The sequence below is a fragment of the Pseudophryne corroboree genome, chromosome 2, assembly GCF_028390025.1.
Source record: "Pseudophryne corroboree isolate aPseCor3 chromosome 2, aPseCor3.hap2, whole genome shotgun sequence".
Classification (NCBI taxonomy): Eukaryota; Metazoa; Chordata; class Amphibia; order Anura; family Myobatrachidae; genus Pseudophryne; species Pseudophryne corroboree.
Genome location: NC_086445.1, coordinates 686,787,791 through 686,809,332, shown reverse-complemented (window position 1 = coordinate 686,809,332; position 21,542 = coordinate 686,787,791).

The window sequence follows — 21,542 nt, the reverse complement described above, 5'->3', positions numbered from 1 at the left end:
CCCTGGTCAATAGTCTGACACCATACGGTCGACATTCATGAAATCAAAAGGCATTAGATCAACAGGGCCAAGGTAGACAGTTCAAAAGGTCAACAGGTACAAAAGGTCAACAGGTTCAAAAGGTCAACATGGCACTGGTCGACACACATATGGTCAACACAAGTTTTTTTTTGGGTTTTCACATTTTCTTACCTTTGCTTAGTTTACCATCCATGTGGACTGTAATTGGGAATAGTAACCTGCGCCAAGCGCAGCTGTTGCATTGCAAGTCACCTTGCCCAAAGCATGGCGAGCGAAGTGAGCCAGCGAGGGTCTACATTACCACTAGTTGGGGTCGTAGAAGATGAATCATACAAAATGATACAAAAAAAACATTGAATTTTGTATTTGTCGATCTTAGGAACTGTCTACCTTTTTCCTGTAGACTTTTTGACCCTGATGACTATATGGTGTCAACCTATTGACTGTCTATCCAATAACATCGACATTGCAGCCATCCCTGAGGGCCTAATTCAGACCTGATCGCAGCAGCAAAATCTTTCTCTAATGGGCAAAACCATGTGCAGGTGGGGCAGATATAACATGTGCAGAAAGAGTTAGATTTGGGTGGGTTATTTTGTTTCTGTGCAGGGTAAATTCTGGCTGCTTTAATTTTATACTGCAATTTAGATTTCAGTTTGACCACACCCCACCCAAATCTAACTCTCTCTATTCATGTTATATCTGCCTCCCTGCAGTGCACATGGTTTTGCCCATTAGATAACATTTTTGCTGCTGCAATCAGGTCTGAATTGGGCCCTGAATCAGGCCCTGTGTTTCTACTTACATGTATCTGATTTAATGCACTTTCTCTGATGAGGCTTATATCTGTATTCATATCATTTTCAAGCTGTAGAAAGAAGAAAATGCACAGTAAAAATGTTGTTGTCTGCTATAAAAGAACAATAAAGAGAAGTTGGTCATTGCTGTGACCAGTAAACTAATTACCCGGTTTGTGATAATTTAATTTACTTTTACTTGTATGTGATGTTTTCTGCTTAAAATATTAGGAAATTTAATTAGCCGTAAAAAATCCTCTTTCAAACTACTTCAAGTTTTATATAAATAGTTGTGCCGTTACAGCAAAATACATGTTAGAAATGTTCTGTTACCTATTACAAACATGGAAACAAATAAGGGGAGAGAGACTCCACACCAGCGTGATGGTTTATAGTGATTCTCAATGTGGCTAATGTAAGCTGGCATGTATCAGTATACACAAGGAAGGTATCAGTATCAGTATACACAAGGAAGGTATCAGTATCAGTATACACAAGGAAGGTATCAGTATCAGTATACACAAGGAAGGTATCAGTATCAGTATACACAAGGAAGGTATCAGTATCAGTATACACAAGGAAGGTATCAGTATCAGTATACACAAGGAAGGTATCAGTATCAGTATACACAAGGAAGGTATCAGTATACACAAGGAAGGTATCAGTATCAGTATACACAAGGAAGGTATCAGTATCAGTATACACAAGGAAGGTATCAGTATCAGTATCAGTATACACAAGGAAGGTATCAGTATCAGTATACACAAGGAAGGTATCAGTATACACAAGGAAGGTATCAGTATCAGTATACACAAGGAAGGTATCAGTATCAGTATACACAAGGAAGGTATCAGTATCAGTATACACAAGGAAGGTATCAGTATCAGTATCAGTATACACAAGGAAGGTATCAGTATCAGTATACACAAGGAAGGTATCAGTATCAGTATACACAAGGAAGGTATCAGTATCAGTATACACAAGGAAGGTATCAGTATCAGTATACACAAGGAAGGTATCAGTATACACAAGGAAGGTATCAGTATCAGTATACACAAGGAAGGTATCAGTATCAGTATACACAAGGAAGGTATCAGTATCAGTATACACAAGGAAGGTATCAGTATCAGTATACACAAGGAAGGTATCAGTATACACAAGGAAGGTATCAGTATCAGTATACACAAGGAAGGTATCAGTATCAGTATACACAAGGAAGGTATCAGTATCAGTATACACAAGGAAGGTATCCGTATCAGTATACACAAGGAAGCTATCAGTATCAGTATACACAAGGAAGGTATCAGTATCAGTATACACAAGGAAGATATCAGTATCAGTATACACAAGGAAGGTATCAGTATCAGTATACACAAGGAAGATATAGTACCATCTAAACAAATACAAATGAAGACTAAAGTTCCTTATTTTAATATTAGGTTGATAGTGCTATCAATAGTTATGGCAGTAATGTTATTCAACAAGTAGAAAAAGAGGACTCCTGTGTCAAGCACATTGAAGTCTGATGTGATAATATATAATGATAATATATATTAAAATGTAACTGTCAATACTAGCGGAGGCTTCAGCCCCTGGGCTGAACTGCGGACCACCTTATGCAGGGGGAAGCGCTAAGCGCATAGAAACATACATGTATAGATGTATGTAATATATGTGCTGCCGTGTGTCCGGAATTGGCAGCGGCACTAAATACCATAGCCGCCGTGCAGGACCCAGGACTCAGCATCAGGCTTCACTCTCCTAAGCCTGCCCCCAGACTCTAGACTGTGAACTAGCCTCTTCTCACCATATCTAGATCCAGTCTGCCAAATCCCAGCAGCAGCAGATGCAGCTGAGGGACTTCCACCAGTATGTGGGCCAAGCAGAAACTGAATAGCAGCAGGTCAGTGCTACCAACCCAGTGTCTGCCCTTTCTCCAGCCCAGTGTCCCAACCATTACCCACTCCCCCCAACCCAGTGTTTCCCATCCTGCCTGCCCAGTGGTTCCCATCTAACTGCTCCCCAGCTAGAACCCCCAAGTCAGTCCAGTCACAGTGTCCCCTCATATTCAGCACAGTGTACTACATTCTCTAGCATAGTGTACTCCATCCCACTCCTATCTCACTACTCCTCTTCCCATCAAACCTAGTGCCCCCATCACAATGCCACACCCATCTAGCCCATTGTATATATCACTTTTCTCATTGTCATGTTTATCAGAGAATGTATAGCTGTGTTATGTCTACATATATCTGTCACTGAGGGTGATTTAATTGTTTTTTATGCATCACTAATTAATGAGCAACCTCATCTCAACCGCGCAGCCCTCAGCCATCTATGTAAACCAACGCTTACTCAGACTGCCCGTTGGAACTCCTCTGCAGGGTCCAGGAAGCGTGTCCCTGTCGACGCAGACCCTGGGCTTGGCACGTCTACAAAACAGGGACTACATGCTCCCAATTTTGTCAAATTGGCCACGTCGCCATCTACCAAATGTCTCAGCATGTCAATCAATTTACTTAATATGTACTGCAGAATAGTTCCATTTATTAAATTCAATATGCAGCTATGGCTCTTCTTAAAACATGACTATTTCCTGTGTACTTTTGTTGACATGCCCATTATGTACTGTCAATTATTTTTTAACCCCTGTGAATGGAGTAAAACTGCAGACATTGCGAACAGATAATTGGTTGGTTGGGAGTATAAAAATCTGTCAGTGTATGGCCAAGATATCTGATGCTTTTTGCATGTCAGAAAAATTGGTCTATCTGTAAGATAATTTTATTTGCCAATGTATGCCCACCTTAAGTAACATCTGCATTCACAGACACTATTCAGCTAGCAAATTGAGACGGGAGGAGGCAGAGGTGGAAACTGCCTACTGAGGAGGCATCCATTGCAAGGCGGCATGTGAAGGGACAGAACAGCTACCTCTCAGCCTTTGAAACCTGGTAGAAAAGAACGTGCTGACTGGCTGCTGTGTCTCCTCCTATCCTGTTCTTCTATCCTGTGAGCAAGAAATGAGTTCTGAGCTGCTGCTGACTAATGAACAGGTCTGTTTGTATACCCCTATAAAGTGCATACTGTACCAGTAATTCAGTGAAAATGCAGCTTCAGCAGCGTGATCCACACACTAACAGCACCCTGGGCCTTATTCCAATTTGTACGGTATTACACAGTGCAGGTAAGTGACTGCAATACCACAGAATGAATAATCTACATCTACTGCCAGCATCTGTGATCAGACTGCTGCATACAAAGAAGCAGCATCAGATCATCATTGCAGCTCTTGTCCAGTCTGCAGAACTGGTCAGCTGGATCCAAGAAGTCTGCATCAGATGCTTAGGTGGATCCAGGGGGATGGGGGCACTCGGGCCCATGCCCCCCCTGTCATTTCTGACTTCTTCTTTTTTTCAAAAGGAGAACAGCAGCAGCCCTACTGCTATTTCCGTCAGTCAGATTTGATAAAAGAGCCGGCAGGCACTAGGACCCGCCGCGTATCTAACAGCAAGTCCGTGTGGTAACCAATGGGGAGGCTGGAGCTGCTCCAGCCTCCCCCTGCTCACACCGCAACCTACCCCACTGCCAGCCGGCCAGAGTCCAGCCCAGGCACGCTGTTCAAATGCCAGCATAGAGTAAGACTGTTACTTATGACGGAGCAGAAGGCTTCATTAGCCCTCACTGCACTGCACAGTTTCCCAGCACTTCCTCGTCCACTTCCTTTACCACCATGCTGGATGGAGTCAAACTTAGCCTCAGCTTTGAGAAGGCGGCCCACGTGAATGTGGCAGGGCTGTCCTGCAGATGTCTTATGCTGCTTGTTGGAGATCCCGCTGGCTGCTTCTGCTAATCAAAGATGGGCAGTTCGTGTCCTGCAGTCTGAGTCTCATTGCAGTGCCCAAAACAAGGTATGCTGCACCTGCCACCACCAACTAATAATTATATTGTGCTGGGGTGCCTTCCTGACTCCCATAACTAATGGAACAGGTGACCAACATTTCAAGGCAGTAGATCATACTTCATCAGAAGTTTAAGTCAATTAACCTGGAACAAGCATTAAGGAGTCTGGTGTACTTACTGTATAACAGGTTATAACTTGCTATGAGCCAAAATAAACTCCTATACAGCTTTAAAATCTAGCTAATTAGCAGGATTATAGACATTAACCACCGTTCGCAGTGAATTCAAGGTTGTTTATCACCATCCGCATCTGAGGATGTGGATATGAGGTAATAAAATTGAACCAAACCACAATGTGAGTATTGATTACATTGCATGGATATATCAATAATCACATGCAGGGACAGAGCTTGCGAAAAAGCTCTGTCTCTGTGATCAGGGCAGTAGAGAGCCTGGCTGGGCCCAGGTACTTCTCAGGGAGCGTTGCCTGGTCACAGGAGGTGTGGCCATACACCCTTAGAAAAAAATACATTAAAAAAGTGTTTTAAGCGCCTCCCTGGCCACAGTGCAGCTCAGCACACAGCAGCAGCATGTGCTAGGCTGTGGAGAAGAGCTGCTGCTGCCAGGTAAGGGGGGGACCTAGGCCCCTCCATCAGAACTGGGCCTGGGTAATTAGTACCCTCCCCTCCCACTCGACGCCCCTGCCTGTGATGCCTCTCTGCAGCCTTATCAGGGTATTTTTCATGAAAAGTACCCTGAGTAATGGCTGTGCATGCACCGCCACCAACATCACCGCTATCACCACTGCTGGTACGCCTTCCCATTGCGACCTCCCCCACACTGCTAACCCAACTTCCCTGCATACTTGCCTGGTGATCCGTGATCTGTACTCCTGTACTCTTCTCCGACTCCGGTTATGTGATCGACGGCATCCTGCACTGTGACAAATCTGATGCTGTAAACTGCTGTAAATGCCGGTTTACAGTAGATGACCTGGGTCATAGTGCGGGAGCCGGAGTGCACATGACCAGAGCTGGAAATCACATGACTGGAGCCAGAGGAGAGCACCAGAGCACCAATAACCGGGAGCTGTAAGGAAGGATATTCTTTTTTTTTTTTAGTTTTTTGTTATACACATTAGCTGATCACACTGGCCCTTCATCACATTATTTTAGTAAAAAAATATTAATAAATCTGCCCCATAGTCAGAAAACTAATATTGTGTATGTGTGCGTGGCTGTGGAGAGTTGGGGGTAGGTGAAGTGGGTATAGAAAGTTACTAAAGGAAGGCAATGTAGCCAATTACTGTAGGCTTGTAAGTAGAGATGAGCGGGTTCGGTTCCTCGGAATCCGAACCCCCCCAAACTTCAGCCTTTTTTGCACGGGTCCGAGCAGACTCGGATCCTCCCGCCTTGCTCGGTTAACCCGAGCGCGCCCGAACGTCATCATCCCGCTGTCGGATTCTCGCGAGACTCGGATTCTATATAAGGAGCCGCGCGTCGCCGCCATTTTCACACGTGCATTGAGATTGATAGGAAGAGGACGGGGCTGGCGTCCTCTCCGTTTAGAGAGACGAGTGACATTTGATTTACTACTAATTTTGGGGAGCAGTTGTTAGGAGTACTCAGTACAGTGCAGAGTTTTGCTGATAGTGACACTGACCACCAGTTTTATTATAATCCGTTCTCTGCCTGAAAAAAACGATACATACCATATCTGTGCTCAGCCTCAGTGTGCTGCATGATATATCATCTATGTATATCTGACTGTGCTGAGTGCTCACTGCTCACACAGCTTAATTGTGGGGGAGACTGGGGAGCAGTTATAGCAGGAGTACAGTGCACACTTTTGCTGCCAGTGACCACCAGTATATTGTCTGCCTGAAAAAGTTAAACACTCCTGTGGTGTTTTTTTTTTTAATTCTATAAACGCATTCTGCTGACAGTGTCCAGCAGGTCCGTCATTCATTATATTATATAAATATTTACCTACAGTAGTGTTATATTTTTTTTTTCATCTCTATCATCTTTATCATCTCTATATTAGCAGACGCAGTACGGTAGTCCACGGCTGTGGCTATCTCTGTGTCGTCAGTGCTCGTCCATAATTGTATACCTACCTACCTGTGGTGGGGTTTTTTTTTCTATCTTCTTCATACTAGTAGTTTAGGAGTCTGCTGACAGTGTCAACCAGGTCCATCATTATATTATATACCTACAGTAGTAATATATTTAGTATATTATCTATACTAGCAGACACAGTACGGTAGGCCACGGCTGTGGCTATCTCTGTGTCGTCAGTGCTCGTCCATAATTGTATACCTACCTACCTGTGGTGGGTTTTTTTTTTCTATCTTCTTCATACTAGTAGTTTAGGAGTCTGCTGACAGTGTCCACCAGGTCCGTCATTATATTATATACCTACAGTAGTAATATATTTAATAGATGATCTATACTAGCAGACGCAGTACGGTAGTCCACGGCTGTGGCTATCTCTGTGTCGTCAGTGCTCGTCCATAATTGTATACCTACCTACCTGTGGTGGGTTTTTTTTTTCTATCTTCTTCATACTAGTAGTTTAGGAGTCTGCTGACAGTGTCCACCAGGTCCGTCATTATATTATATACCTACAGTAGTAATATATTTAATAGATGATCTATACTAGCAGACGCAGTACGGTAGTCCACGGCTGTGGCTATCTCTGTGTCGTCAGTGCTCGTCCATAATTGTATACCTACCTACCTGTGGTGGGTTTTTTTTTCTATCTTCTTCATACTAGTAGTTTAGGAGTCTGCTGACAGTGTCCACCAGGTCCGTCATTATATTATATACCTACAGTAGTAATATATTTATTATATTATCTATACTAGCAGACGCAGTACGGTAGGCCACGGCTGTAGCTACCTCTGTGTCGTCAGTCACTCGTCATCCATAAGTATACTAGTATCCATCCATCTCCATTGTTTACCTGAGGTGCCTTTTAGTTGTGCCTATTAAAATATGGAGAACAAAAATGTTGAGGTTCCAAAAATAGGGAAAGATCAAGATCCACTTCCACCTCGTGCTGAAGCTGCTGCCACTAGTCATGGCCGAGACGATGAAATTCCATCAACGTCGTCTGCCAAGGCCGAAGCCCAATGTCATAGTACAGAGCATGTAAAATCCAAAACACAAAAGATCAGTAAAAAAAGGACTCACAAATCTAAATTAAAATCGTCGGAGGAGAAGCGTAAACTTGCCAATATGCCATTTACCACACGGAGTGGCAAGGAACGGCTGAGGCCCTGGCCTATGTTCATGGCTAGTGGTTCAGCTTCACATGAGGATGGAAGCACTCAGCCTCTCGCAAGAAAAATGAAAAGACTTAAGCTGGCAAAAGCACAGCAAAGAACTGTGCGTTCTTCGAAATCACAAATCCACAAGGAGAGTCCAATTGTGTCGGTTGCGATGCCTGACCTTCCCAACACTGGACGTGAAGAGCATGCGCCTTCCACCATTTGCACGCCCCCTGCAAGTGCTGGAAGGAGCACCCGCAGTCCAGTTCCTGATAGTCAGATTGAAGATGTCAGTGTTGAAGTACACCAGGATGAGGAGGATATGGGTGTTGCTGGCGCTGGGGAGGAAATTGACAAGGAGGATTCTGATGGTGAGGTGGTTTGTTTAAGTCAGGCACCCGGGGAGACACCTGTTGTCCGTGGGAGGAATATGGCCATTGACATGCCTGGTGAAAATACCAAAAAAATCAGCTCTTCGGTGTGGAAGTATTTCAACAGAAATGCGGACAACAGGTGTCAAGCCGTGTGTTGCCTTTGTCAAGCTGTAATAAGTAGGGGTAAGGACGTTAACCACCTCGGAACATCCTCCCTTATATGTCACCTGCAGCGCATTCATCATAAGTCAGTGACAAGTTCAAAAACTTTGGGCGACAGCGGAAGCAGTCCACTGACCAGTAAATCCCTTCCTCTTGTAACCAAGCTCACGCAAACCACCCCACCAACTCCCTCAGTGTCAATTTCCTCCTTCCCCAGGAATGCCAATAGTCCTGCAGGCCATGTCACTGGCAATTCTGACGAGTCCTCTCCTGCCTTGGATTCCTCCGATGCATCCTTGAGTGTAACGCCTACTGCTGCTGGCGCTGCTGTTGTTGCTGCTGGGAGTCGATGGTCATCCCAGAGGGGAAGTCGTAAGACCACTTGTACTACTTCCACCAAGCAATTGACTGTCCAACAGTCCTTTGCGAGGAAGATGAAATATCACAGCAGTCATCCTGCTGCAAAGCGGATAACTGAGGCCTTGGCATCCTGGGCGGTGAGAAACGTGGTTCCGGTATCCATCGTTACTTCAGAGCCAACTATAGACTTGATTGAGGTACTGTGTCCCCGGTACCAAATACCATCTAGGTTCCATTTCTCTAGGCAGGCGATACCGAAAATGTACACAGACCTCAGAAAAAGACTCACCAGTGTCCTAAAAAATGCAGTTGTACCCAATGTCCACTTAACCACCTAGGCAGGCTACGCTTTGTATCACCGCTTTCCAGAATACGCACACAGCTGAAAACCTCTTACGGCAACTGCGGAAGATCATCGCAGAATGGCTTACCCCAATTGGACTCTCCTGTGGATTTGTGGCATCGGACAACGCCAGCAATATTGTGCGTGCATTATATCTGGGCAAATTCCAGCACGTCCCATGTTTTGCACATACCTTGAATTTGGTGGTGCAGAATTATTTAAAAAACGACAGGGGCGTGCAAGAGAAGCTGTCGGTGGCCAGAAGAATTGCGGGACACTTTCGGCGTACAGGCACCACGTACAGAAGACTGGAGCAACACCAAAAACGCCTGAACCTGCCCTGCCATCATCTGAAGCAAGAAGTGGTAACGAGGTGGAATTCAACCCTCTATATGCTTCAGAGGATGGAGGAGCAGCAAAAGGCCATTCAAGCCTATACATCTGACCACGATATAGGAGGTGGAATGCACCTGTCTCAAGCGCAGTGGAGAATGATTTCAACATTGTGCAAGGTTCTGCAACCTTTTGAACTTGCCACACGTGAAGTCAGTTCAGACACTGCCAGCCTTAGTCAGGTCATTCCCCTCATCAGGCTTTTGCAGAAGAAGCTGGAGGCATTGAAGGAGGAGCTAAAACAGAGCGATTCCGCTAGGCATGTGGGACTTGTGGATGGAGCCCTTCATTCGCTTAACCAGGATTCACGGGTGGTCAATCTGTTGAAATCAGAGCACTACATTTTGGCCACCTTGCTCGATCCTAGATTTAAAACCTACGTTGTATCTCTCTTTCCGGCAGACACAAGTCTGCAGGGGTTCAAAGAACTGCTGGTGAGAAAATTGTCAAGTCAAGTGGAACGCGACCTGTCAACATCTCCTCCTTCACATTCTCCCGCAACTGGGGGTGCGAGGAAAAGGCTACGAATTCCGAGCCCACCCGCTGGCGGTGATGCAGGGCAGTCTGGAGCGACTGCTGATGCTGACATCTGGTCCGGACTGAAGGACCTGCCAACGATTACTGACATGTCATCTACTGTCACTGCATATGATTCTCTCACCATTGAAAGAATGGTGGAGGATTATATGAGTGACCGCATCCAAGTAGGCACGTCAGACAGTCCGTACGTATACTGGCAGGAAAAAGAGGCAATTTGGAGGCCCTTGCACAAACTGGCTTTATTCTACCTAAGTTGCCCTCCCACAAGTGTGTACTCCGAAAGAGTGTTTAGTGCCGCCGCTCACCTTGTCAGCAATCGGCGTACGAGGTTACTTCCAGAAAATGTGGAGAAGATGATGTTCATTAAAATTAATTATAATCAATTCCTCCGTGGAGACATTCACCAGCAGCAATTGCCTCCAGAAAGTACACAGGGAGCTGTGATGGTGGATTCCAGTGAGGACGAATTGATAATCTGTGAGGAGGGGGATGTACACGGTGATGAATCGGAGGATGATGATGAGGTGGACATCTTGCCTCTGTAGAGCCAGTTTGTGCAAGGAGAGATTGATTGCTTCTTTTTTGGTGGGGGTCCAAACCAACCCGTCATTTCAGTCACAGTCGTGTGGCAGACCCTGTCACTGAAATGATGGGTTGGTTAAAGTGTGCATGTCCTGTTTATACAACATAAGGGTGGGTGGGAGGGCCCAAGGACAATTCCATCTTGCACCTCTTTTTTCTTTCATTTTTCTTTGCATCATGTGCTGTTTGGGGAATATTTTTTGAAGTGCCATCCTGTCTGACACTGCAGTGCCACTTCTAGATGGGCCAGGTATTTGTGTCGGCCACTTGGGTCGCTGAGCTTAGTCACACAGCTACCTCATTGCGCCTCTTTTTTTCTTTGCGTCATGTGCTGTTTGGGGAGTGTTTTTTGGAAGGGCCATCCTGCATGACATTGCAGTGCCACTCCTAGATGGGCCAGGTGTTTGTGTCGGCCCCTTGGGTCGCTGAGCTTAGTCACACAGCTACCTCATTGCGCCTCTTTTTTTCTTTGCGTCATGTGCTGTTTGGGGAGTGTTTTTTGGAAGGGCCATCCTGCGTGACACTGCAGTGCCACTCCTAGATGGGCCAGGTGTTTGTGTCGGCCACTTGGGTTGCTGAGCTTAGTCACACAGCTACCTCATTGCGCCTCCTTTTTTCTTTGCGTCATGTGCTGTTTGGGGAGTGTTTTTTGGAAGGGCCATCCTGCGTGACACTGCAGTGCCACTCCTAGATGGGCCAGGTGTTTGTGTTGGCCACTTGGGTCGCTGAGCTTAGTCATCCAGCAATCTCGGTGCAAATTTTAGGACTAAAAATAATATTGTGAGGTGTGAGGTGTTCAGAATAGACTGAAAATGAGTGTAAATTATGGTTATTGAGGTTAATAATACTATGGGATCAAAATGACCCCCAAATTCTATGATTTAAGCTGTTTTTTAGGGTTTTTTGAAAAAAACACCGAATCCAAAACACACCCGAATCCGACAAAAAAAATTCGGTGAGGTTTTGCCAAAACGCGTTCGAATCCAAAACACGGCCGCGGAACCGAACCCAAAACCAAAACACAAAACCCGAAAAATTTCCGGTGCACATCTCTACTTGTAAGTAGGTTTACTGGGATCAGTGTGAAAAACCGGAATCCGTGATGCCAGCCATCAGTATACCGACAGTGGGATTCTGGACACCGGTGTGCCGGCAGTGGAGTGAGTGCTAGAAAGCCCCTTGCGGGCTCGCTGTGCTGGCCACGCTGCGGGCATGGTGGCTCGCGCTGCGCTCACTACAGATTATATTCTCCCTCTATGGCTGTCGTGGACACCCATAGAGGGAGTTAAGCCTGTGGTACCTGGATTCTGGTGGCGGTATTTCCCCGCTAGTCGGGATTCCGGCATCGGCATTGTGACATCCAGGATCCTGACTAGTGGTATTGTAACCGCATCCCGGTTTACCATACTATCTCTTTAAACTGAGACACTCATGAATTCCACAGGTTCTCTAGTTGATTAAAAACAGGTGAAATGCAGCCTTGAAGCCACACAGCCACAGAACCTGTGTAATTCATGAGTATTCTGATTTAAAGGGATAGTATGGTAAGCCCGCTTGTAAGTGACGGTAAACGAAATACCTCTAGGGGAAGGGTCAAAGTGGTTACTAGAGAATTCAGTTGTTGAAAGGGGACAAAGGTTGTGAAGGTTTGTCTTCAGTAAAATACTGTAATTATTTCAGGTAATGCTTGTGGGTGCAAGTTATTTCTATGTCAAAGAAATGCTAATGACTGTTTGCAATTCTGCCTAATCTGTGAATTAATTTAATGGATGGCAGGACTAAGAAGGGTTCCTATATTTGCACTACTGTAATTATTGTTATCAGCAAGGAAATAAGTTCATACCAGACACCTGGAGGAGAAATAGGCGGTGGTGCCTTGCTGGATTTCTGCTCTAGTGGCTTCAGTCACACCAAACTGCCACTCTCCCTATGCCAGCTCCCAGGAAACTCAGTCGCACTGAGGGGTATATTTACTAAAGTGTAGTGATGTGCACCGGAAATTTTTCAGGTTTTGTGTTTTGATTTTGTGTTCGGTTCCGCGGCCGTGTTTTGGATTCGGACGCGTTTTGGCAAAACCTCACCGAAATTTTTTTGTCGGATTCGGGTGTGTTTTGGATTCGGGTGTTTTTTTCAAAAAACCCTAAAAAAACAGCTTAAATCATAGAATTTGGGGGTCATTTTGATCCCATAGTATTATTAACCTCAATAACCATAATTTCCACTCATTTCCAGTCTATTCTGAACACCTCACACCTCACAATATTATTTTTAGTCCTAAAATTTGCACCGAGGTCGCTGGATGGCTAAGCTAAGCGACACAAGTGGCCGACACAAACACCTGGCCCATCTAGGAGTGGCACTGCAGTGTCAGGCAGGATGGCACTTCAAAAAAATAGTCCCCAAACAGCACATGATGCAAAGAAAAAAAGAGGCGCAATGAGGTAGCTGTGTGACTAAGCTAAGCGACCCAAGTGGCCGACACAAACACCTGGCCCATCTAGGAGTGGCACTGCAGTGTCAGACAGGATGGCACTTGAAAAAAACACTCCCCAAACAGCACATGATGCAAAGAAAAAAAGAGGCGCACCAAGGTCGCTGTGTGACTAAGCTAAGTGACACAAGTGGCCGACACAAACACCTGGCCCATCTAGGAGTGGCACTGCAGTGTCACGCAGGATGGCCCTTCAAAAAAATACTCCCCAAACAGCACATGATGCAAAGAAAAAAAGAGGCGCAATGAGGTAGCTGTGTGACTAAGCTAAGCGACCCCAGTGGCTGACACAAACACCTGGCCCATCTAGGAGTGGCACTGCAGTGTCAGGCAGGATGGCCCTTCAAAAAAATACTCCCCAAACAGCACATGACGCAAAGAAAAAAAGAGGCGCAATGAGGTAGCTGTGTGACTAAGATAAGCGACCCAAGTGGCCGACACAAACACCTGGCCCATCTAGGAGTGGCACTGCAGTGTCAGACAGGATGGCACTTCAAAAGAATTGTCCCCAAACAGCACATGATGCAAAGAAAAATGAAAGAAAAAAGAGGTGCAAGATGGAATTGTCCTTGGGCCCTCCCACCCACCCTTATGTTGTATAAACAGGACATGCACACTTTAACGAACCCATCATTTCAGCGACAGGGTCTGCCACACGGCTGTGACTGAAATGACTGGTTAGTTTGGGCCCCCACCAAAAAAGAAGCAATCAATCTCTCCTTGCACAAACTGGCTCTACAGAGGCAAGATGTCCACCTCATCATCATCATCCGATTCATCACCCCTTTCACTGTGTACATCCTTCTCCTCACAGATTATTAATTCATCCCCACTGAAATCCACCATCTCAGGTCCCCGTGCACTTTCTGGAGGCAATTGCTGCTGGTGAATGTCTCCACGGAGGAATTGATTATAATTCATTTTAATGAACATCATCTTCTCCACATTTTCTGGAAGTAACCTCGTACGCCGATTGCTGACAAGATGATCGGCGGCACTAAACACTCTTTCGGGGTACACACTGGAGGGAGGGCAACTTAGGTAGAATAAAGCCAGTTTCTGCAAGGGCCTCCAAATTGCCTCTTTTTCCTGCCAGTATACGTACGGACTGTCTGACGTGCCTACTTGGATGCGGTCAGTCATATAATCCTCCACCATTCTCTCAATGGTGACAGAATAATATGCGGTGACAGTAGACGACATGTCAGTAATCGTTGGCAGGTCCTTCAGTCCGGACCAGATGTCAGCACTCGCTCCAGACTGCCCTGCATCACCGCCAGCGGGTGGGCTCGGAATTCGTAGCCTTTTCCTCGCACCCCCAGTTGCGGGAGAATGTGAAGGAGGAGCTGTTGACGGGTCACATTCCGCTTGACTTGACAATTTTCTCACCAGCAGGTCTTTGAACCCCTGAAGACTTGTGTCTGTCGGAAAGAGAGATACAACGTAGGTTTTAAATCTAGGATCGAGCACGGTGGACAAAATGTAGTGCTCTGATTTCAACAGATTGACCACCCGTGAATCCTGGTTAAGCGAATGAAGGGCTCCATCCACAAGTCCCACATGCCTAGCGGAATCGCTCTGTTTTAGCTCCTCCTTCAATGTCTCCAGCTTCTTCTGCAAAAGCCTGATGAGGGGAATGACCTGACTCAGGCTGGCAGTGTCTGAACTGACTTCACGTGTGGCAAGTTCAAAGGGTTGCAGAACCTTGCACAACGTTGAAATCATTCTCCACTGCGCTTGAGACAGGTGCATTCCACCTCCTTTGCCTATATCGTGGGCAGATGTATAGGCTTGAATGGCCTTTTGCTGCTCCTCCATCCTCTGAAGAATATAGAGGGTTGAATTCCACCTCATTACCACCTCCTGCTTCAGATGATGGCAGGGCAGGTTCAGGTGTGTTTGGTGGTGCTCCAGTCTTCTGTACGCGGTGCCTGAACGCCGAAAGTGGCCCGCAATTCTTCGGGCCACCGACAACATCTCTTGCACGCCCCTGTCGTTTTTTAAATAATTCTGCGCCACCAAATTCAAGGTATGTGCAAAACATTGGACGTGCTGGAATTTGCCCAGATGTAATGCACGCACAATATTGCTGGCGTTGTCCGATGTCACAAATCCCCAGGAGAGTCCAATTGGGGTAAGCCATTCTGCGATGATCTTCCTCAGTTGCCGTAAGAGGTTTTCAGCTGTGTGCGTATTCTGGAAAGCGGTGATACAAAGCGTAGCCTGCCTAGGAACGAGTTGGCGTTTGCGAGATCCTGCTACTGGTGCCGCCGCTGCTGTTCTTGCAGCGGGAGGCAATACATCTACCCAGTGGGCTGTCACAGTCATGTAGTCCTGAGTCTGCCCTGCTCCACTTGTCCACATGTCCGTGGTTAAGTGGACATTGGGTACAACTGCATTTTTTAGGACACTGGTGACTCTTTTTCTGAGGTCTGTGTACATTTTCGGTATCGCCTGCCTAGAGAAATGGAACCTAGATGGTATTTGGTACCGGGGACACAGTACCTCAATCAATTCTATAGTTGGCTCTGAAGTAACGATGGATACCGGAACCACGTTTCTCACCGCCCAGGCTGCCAAGGCCTCAGTTATCCGCTTTGCAGCAGGATGACTGCTGTGATATTTCATCTTCCTCGCAAAGGACTGTTGGACAGTCAATTGCTTACTGGAAGTAGTACAAGTGGTCCTCCGACTTCCCCTCTGGGATGGCGATCGACTCCCAGCAGCAACAACAGCAGCGCCAGCAGCAGTAGGCGTTACACTCAAGGATGCATCGGAGGAATCCCAGGCAGGAGAGGACTCGTCAGACTTGCCAGTGACATGGCCTGCAGGACTATTGGCTTTCCTGGGTAAGGAGGAAATTGACACTGAGGGAGTTGGTGGTGTGGTTTGCGGGAGCTTGGTTACAAGAGGAAGGGATTTAGTGGTCAGTGGACTGCTTCCGCTGTCGCCCAAAGTTTTTGAACTTGTCACTGACTTATGATGAATGCGCTGCAGGTGACGTATAAGTGAGGATGTTCCTAGGTGGTTAACGTCCTTACCCCTACTTATTACAGCTTGACAAAGGCAACACACGGCTTGACACCTGTTGTCCGCATTTGTGTTGAAATAATTCCACACCGAAGAGCTGATTTTTTTTGTATTTTGACCAGGCATGTCAATGGCCATATTCGTCCCACGGACAACAGGTGTCTCCCCGGGTGCCTGACTAAAACAAACCACCTCACCATCAGAATCTTCCTTGTCAATTTCCTCCCCAGCGCCAGCAACACCCATATCCTCATCCTGGTGTACTTCAACACTGACATCTTCAATTTGACTATCAGGAACTGGACTGCGGGTGCTCCTTCCAGCACTTGCAGGGGGCGTGCAAATGGTGGAAGGCGCAAGCTCTTCCCGTCCAGTGTTGGGAAGGACAGGCATCGCAACCGACACAATTGGACTCTCCTTGAGGATTTGTGATTTCGAAGAACGCACAGTTCTTTGCTGTGCTTTTGCCAGCTTAAGTCTTTTCTTTTTTCTAGCGAGAGGATGAGTGCTTCCATTCTCATGTGAAGCTGAACCACTAGCCATGAACATAGGCCAGGGCCTCAGCCGTTCCTTGCAACTCCGTGTCGTAAATGGCATATTGGCAAGTTTACGCTTCTCCTCAGACGCTTTTAATTTTGATTTTTGGGTCATTTTACTGATCTTTTGTGTTTTGGATTTTACATGCTCTGTACTATGACATTGGGCATCGGCCTTGGCAGACGACGTTGATGGCATTTCATCGTCTCGGCCATGACTAGTGGCAGCTGCTTCAGCATGAGGTGGAAGTGGATCTTGATCTTTCCCTATTTTTTTAACCTCCACATTTTTGATCTCCATATTTTAATGCGCACAACTAAAAGGCACCACAGGTATACAATGTAGATGGATGGATAGTATACTTTATGGATGACGAGTGACGACACAGAGGTAGGTACAGCAGTGGCCTACCGTACTGCTATATACAGTATAATGGACCTGGTGGACACTGTCAGCTGACTGCGTTTATAGTATAAAAAAAAAGACACCACAGGTATACAATGTAGATGGATGGATAGTATACTTATGGACGACGAGTGATGACACAGAGGTAGGTACAGCAGTGGCCTACCGTACTGCTATATACAGTATAATGGACCTGGTGGACACTGTCAGCAGACTGCGTTTATAGTATAAAAAAAAGACACCACAGGTATACAATGTAGATGGATGGATAGTATACTTATGGACGACGAGTGACGACACAGAGGAAGGTACAGCAGTGGCCTACCGTACTGCTAAATACAGTATAATGGACCTGGTGGACACTGTCAGCAGACTGCATTTATAGTATAAAGAAAAAAAAACACCACAGGTATACAATGTAGATGGATGGATAGTATACTTATGGACGACGAGTGACGACACAGAGGTAGGTACAGCAGTTGCCTACCGTACTGCTATATACAGTATAATGGAGCTGGTGGACACTGTCAGCAGACTGCATTTATAGTATAAAGAAAAAAAGACACCACAGGTATACAATGTAGATGGATGGATAGTATACTTATGGACGACGAGTGACGACACAGAGGTAGGTACAGCAGTGGCCTACCGTACTGCTATATACAGTATAATGGACCTGGTAGACACTGTCAGCAGACTGCGTTTATAGTATAAAAAAAAAAGACACCACAGGTATACAATGTAGATGGATGGATAGTATACTTATGGACGACGAGTGACGACACAGAGGTAGGTACAGCAGTGGCCTACCGTACTGCTATATACAGTATAATGGACCTGGTGGACACTGTCAGCAGACTGCGTTTATAGTATAAAAAAAAAAGACACCACAGGTATACAATGTAGATGGATGGATAGTATACTTATGGACGACGAGTGACGACACAGAGGTAGGTACAGCAGTGGCCTACCGTACTGCTATATACAGTATAATGGACCTGGTGGACACTGTCAGCAGACTGCGTTTATAGTATAAAAAAAAAAAGACACCACAGGAGTGTTTTTCAGGCAGACAAACGTATACTGGTGGTCACTGTCAGCAAAACTGTGCACTGTACTCCTGCTATAGCTGCTCCCCAGTCCCCACAATTAAGCAGTGTGAGCACTCAGCACAGATATATCATGCAGCACACTGAGCACAGATATGGTATGGAGCGCTTTTTTCAGGCAGAGAACGGATAAAAAACTGGTGGTCACTATTAGCAAAACTCTGCACTGTACTCCTCCTAACAGCTGCTCCCCAATCCTCCCCACAATAAGCTAAGCAATCAGATCAACTGTGTAGTATATAACTATATAAACGGAGAGGACGCCAGCCACGTCCTCTCCCTATCAATCTCAATGCACGTGTGAAAATGGCGGCGACGCGCGGCTGCTTATATAGAATCCGAATCTCGCGAGAATCCGACAGCGGGATGATGACGTTCGGGCGCGCTCGGGTTAAACGAGTATGGCTCGGACCCGTCTAAAAAGTGTGAGTTTTTTGTGAAGATGTTGCCAATAGCAACCAATCAGATTCTAGTATTATTCTTCTAGAAGCAGCTAGATAAATGTTGAGTGGAATCTGATTGGTTGCTATGGGCAACATCTACACCTTAGTAAATATACCCCTGAGTGTCTTTTTCACTCAAAATGTGCATCTTATTCAAACAAATAAAACATCTAGAAGTAGCAAAACTATTTTCCTGGATTGCATTGATCAATCTGATGTGCAACATTTGTATATCTATTTGCGAATGAGTCTGAATCTGAATACAAAGTGCTATTATGAAACAGCTGCGGCTTTATCTCACACCAAGTTCCACTGTGCTTCATCTGTGACTTTGCTCATGTTTAAAATTAATTCCTGTGTTAATAAAGTCACATTCCAGTGTCTCTAAAACACTTTTAGAATATTGATGAGTATGCAATACAAAAAAGATGGTGCACTGCAATTCTCAGAGAGGGTCAGCGGCATCTGGTGTCTTGTGTCATATGGCGTATTGAGGCTAGGTATATCAGGATATATTGATACTTCCTCCTTTCCATTGTCATAGACAGTCTGACATAGTGGATCTATAACTATGATCTGTATTGAGCTTCTGGATAAGTTGTAGGGGAGGGGGTGGATCCACCTGGTCTAGCTTCCATTCACAACAGTTTCATTCACTATGGCTACTCATGGGCTGGGGGTATTTCACATCTGGATGGTGGTGTACAGAACAAGTGGAGCTTCTTACTTCCCATATACATACGATAGATAGACAGATAGATAGACAGATAGATAGACAGATAGATAGATAGATAGATAGATAGATAGATAGATAGATAGATAGATAGATAGATAGATAGATAGATAATAAGTAATTAGATAACTTTAAAAAATGTGCTTACTCACCAAAACTTCCTTAAGAGCCTCATAGTTTATTTTTAATTCAAAAATGTCCACAGATACTGGGCATTTGGCATCTGTGCATGATATCCTCATCAACATGTTACTAGTCATAATAATGCACAAATATTCAACTGGGCTTCCCATAGCTACTCAGGGTTACTTTTTCAACAAACTAAGCAAAATAAATAATAAAGAAACAATCACATTTAACATGTAAATTCAGAAGAAATCTAATTTGCAAACATTTGCAAAAATATTTTTAAGCATTTTAGCATTTTTAAGATTGTACTTCCACTAATAGGATAGTCCTAATCCTAAACAGTGAGAATTCACGTAATATTACTAGTTTATTGAACCTGGCAGTCTTCCACACCCCTTGCTCAGCCTTGCACTCTGCTCTAAGCAGCCCAGTCACCCTCTGCTGCCCCCCCTACCCCACACACACACACCTGCTTAGTCGCAGCCCCCCTGATTGCTCCATCTCTACCCCCTCACCACCCTTCATCCCCCATAATTACCCTGGAGGCTGGTCCTTCTCTCCTAAGTCTGTCCCATTCTCGTTTGCAGTAGATGCCATTGGGATATGTGCCCAGGCAAATTGAGGGGGGGTTTGCTCTTTTATTTTACACAAAGAGCAAAACCTACCACATGATACTACAAAACGCCTATTAGTCCAAAAAATCTAAACATGTATGCCCTATAAAAACTGATATTTTTGTTTTTATTACAAAAAATTCCCTTGTTAGCAATTAAGTGCTGTGGTATCCTGATATTTGCAGTAGTAGTAACATCTTTACTTTTATGCAACATTTGCTGCTCAATAAATGATACTGTAGTGCAAACTTGTATTTAGTTTGGTATATTTCTGTGTTACATATTTAATGTTTAGGGGGATATTCAATTACACGCACTTACTGCTCGGGTGTAAAAGTATCGCCAGGGGGCTATTAAATTAGCCCTGATAAGCCGGCGCGTGCTGCAGCTTTTCTAGGATTTGTTTCACCTGCCTCCGGCAGGCATAGTAAGCTCTATTAAAGCAGCCCTGTTTTCTCCTGAAAATGGAGCTGTTTCTACCGAAAACACACAGGTTTCGCTGAACCTGCATGTTTTTTGGGTGAAAAGGATGTTTTATCTGCGTGAAAAAACATTGATGTAATATTGGGAAATATCACCCGAAGCTTTATCGACAGTAATTGGATATCCCCCCTAGTTAGGAAAGTGAAGGTTTATTATTATTTTGTTTATAGGAATATACAAATAAATAAATAATTTTATATATGTGACAGAAATGCAGTTTCAGCTTAACAATTTGATGTTCTTGTCAAAATTAAAAATGACCTAGAAATAGTTTTTAACTTCTGAAGTTACAATTTTAAATCTTCTAAATTAAAGATGATCAATTTAAAAAAATAAAAATTAAAAATAAATAAATAAATAAATATATATATATATATATATAATATATATATATATATATAATTCACAAAGACACGCGCACTTGGTGTACAGACAGATAAGAGTGAAAAGGTGCTCTATGGCACATAAAGAATACAGAAGACACTACAGACAGCTCTTACCTTTTGATTCTTTTTGATGTACAGTATTATGTGGCTTGAGCTTACTTGAACCATAACATTACCTTTCCTTTTATAGTTCAGCATCTGCCTTCATAACTTCCTCCAACAAGGTACATTGGTTTTTCTGTTTTTTTCTTCTTTTTTTTTAACACATACTTGCATAGACAGAATACAATTACACGTGGATTTGACATAAGTTAAAATTCCAAATTATGAGTAATGCACCTGTTGCTTCAGTTATTTTTTTGATGGTGCATTTTTTTGGCTCGGTATCATCTGTTCACAAAATCCCCATTAGTTTGTTTCTCTTGCTTTTTAA